Source organism: Cebus imitator, unplaced genomic scaffold, assembly GCF_001604975.1.
Source record: "Cebus imitator isolate Cc_AM_T3 unplaced genomic scaffold, Cebus_imitator-1.0 Scaffold24, whole genome shotgun sequence".
NCBI lineage: Eukaryota > Metazoa > Chordata > Mammalia > Primates > Cebidae > Cebus > Cebus imitator.
The window spans coordinates 1,200,489-1,203,149 of NW_016107339.1; the positions used below are offsets into that span (position 1 = coordinate 1,200,489).

Consider the following 2,661-nt stretch of genomic DNA (forward strand, 5'->3'; position numbering starts at 1 on the left):
ACAAAAATTAGAGCTTCCAAGAGCAGTCTAGTGCTCACCATTATACTTTTAAACTTCTGTGTATATAACTATAAAATAATGACATATGGACAAAGCAGCTTGGTGGTTATTTATTTTAAGGCTACAGTACTTAAAAACTTCTTGATAATAAATAACTTAGGTATTTCCAGTCCTGCTTCCAAGCGTGAACTATGGGTGAGCTTATTTCAGGCACAAGAATGTATTAGGGCAATCAATGATGTTTTCTGCTCAGCCCATCCTAGTGTCATCAGCAGGCAGCTTGACACTCAAAAGTCATCAATTTTCCTCTGCAAGCACTTTAACATGGAGTCCCACAGTTGGGTCAAACCCCAGATTTTCTTCAGCACTTTGCACTCCCCCTCATTGGCCTGTTCCAACTCCATCTACATGTTGCATCATACAGGTCTTCGGATTCCTCAAGCACAACAGGATTACATGAACAGGCTCCTTAATTCAAACCATAACTTCCAGGGTGAAGATCCCGGGCCAAAATACCTGGGCTACCAGACCTTTGGCACATGCCTTTTTTGCAGTCAGCTTTTGCCCACTGAACAACATCTCATTTGCAAATGCTCTTCCTATTAGCTTGGGAAACAATGGTAGAACAGCCATCTGGTTTCTCTCCAAAGGTAGCAGAGAGAGGTGGAAACCAAGCTTTTAATTAGTCGAGACCACCTTGCAAAGAGGCAATATAGATTCTCCTAGCCCAATGGCTGGGCCATGGACTACTACTATAGGCTTCTGAAACTATATGAATGTATTCATAAACTTTCTGATGGCTTCTGCTATTTTAGTGCTTTCTCTTTTTGCTGTCATTTGTTGAATGCTACACAAAATAAAGTCAAGTGCACCACAGAAGACGCTGCTAACAGCACTGAGCAGCACAAGCTTGCTGTCATCAGCAGCAGCTATGCTCATAGCACTTTGGACTGCTTTTTTTTTTTTTTTTTTTTTTTGGGACAGAGTCTCACTCTGTTGCCCAGGCTGGAGTACAGTGGCACCATTTCAGCTCACTGCAACCTCTGCCTACCAGGTTCAAGCGATTCTCCTGCCTCAGCCTCTTGAGCAGCTAAGATTACAAGTGTGTGCCACCATGCCCAGCTAATTTTTTGCATTTTTAGTGGAGACAGGTTTTTACCATGTTGGCCAGGCTGATCTCAAACTCCTGGCCTCAGGTGATGTGCCTGCCTCAGCCTCCCAAAGTGCTGGGATTACAGGAGTGAGTTGCCATGCCCGGCCTGGACTTCTTTCATTACCTTGGGATTTAGTGGGTTATTCTCTGATGATTTTGTGAATATAAAAGATGGGTGAAGTCATCCTGCTTCCTGATGACAATGTGTATCTGTAGGCACTTTCTGTTTGCCTCATGCTGAAATGCAATCATCTGCCAAAGGTTGGCCTTTTCTGTCATCAATACATTTTCTTCTCCCGGGTGTCACTCCTGTAACAGATGTCTGCATGTTGGTTGTTCTATTGGCTGTTAATGCATCCACAAACAGAGATGTACATTTCCCATTAACAGCTAGGGCCCTGGTCATGGCTGCAGTCATGGGGTCAGACATCTGAGGCACTAGGAGGTGTATTCAGGGCCTGCTTCCCATCCTGGCCTGCTCTATGCACAGGGGCCTAATAGAGCTCCAACTTGTGATTCTCCTGCCACTATTCTATAGCTCCAAATGGCAATTCAGGCACCACCATGTCCTCCTGACCTTGCTTAACAGGGTCCCATTTCTGGAATCTCTTGTTCTGAAAACTATCCATGTGGTCCTGCTCTTCATGGGACTCTTAAACCTTGACTTTGCTAGATCAATATTCTTCCAGCTAGAGAGAGATGGAGCTGTGTTCTTCCTGAACTTCTGGGTGGCAGAAACCACTGGCTGTTTTTAGACTCGTGGTGTTTGCCAATCACTAGTGACTTAGGAGAGGTCTCACCAAAGCTGCTGTTGGTAGATCTGGAGATTTGTTTCCTAGCATTGTTTAGAGAGATGCTGTTTGTTCTGGCCAGTGTGCTCTCTTTCTGCTTTTTGACATGGTGTCTGTATTCCTCACGGTTCACGAGACGCTGCTGTGGTTCCTAAGTGTCATCCTTGCTGTCATAGCCCTTTCATCAGATCAAATACTCTGTCTTCCCATCTTAATTTTTTCTTTTGTCAACAATTCTTTCAGCCTGTCCTGTTTTAGTTGGCAGAGGCCAATGTAATCCAGTTTACTCCTTTTCCAAATCCTGTGTACCCAAACAATCGATCATTGAAAGCCAGTACTACCCAAGATAAAACTCTTCAGATCAGGAATCACAGCCATTTCCTACCTTAGGAGAACAATGACTTAAAGCTAATTTTTCACAAAACCTTATAAATAAACAAATCTGTCTGATCTCAACCAGTTAGACCGTAAGGTAAGACTTCCATAAGCCTTTTAAAAACTTTTTCAATCTTTTGTTAAAGAGTGGATCAATCCTGCAAAAAACAAACAAATAAAACCCTGTTATTCTGACACAGGGGCTTAGACCCTAGTATCGGTGTGCTTTGATATTAATGTTTAATTTATAGGAAAACTAATCCCTTTTACATTTTAGCCAATTTAAGCACACACACAGTTCCTTTCACAAATCAATTTCATACACTTTCTATAACTTGCTTA

The 2,661-nt window shown here is 42.7% G+C and overlaps 1 pseudogene; it reads right to left on the reverse strand.

Annotated features, from left to right (window-relative positions):
* Positions 1 to 287: 287 nt before the first annotated feature.
* On the reverse strand, positions 288 to 2,322 carry LOC108299872 (annotated as a pseudogene).
* Between the last annotated feature and the right edge of the window lie 339 nt (positions 2,323 to 2,661).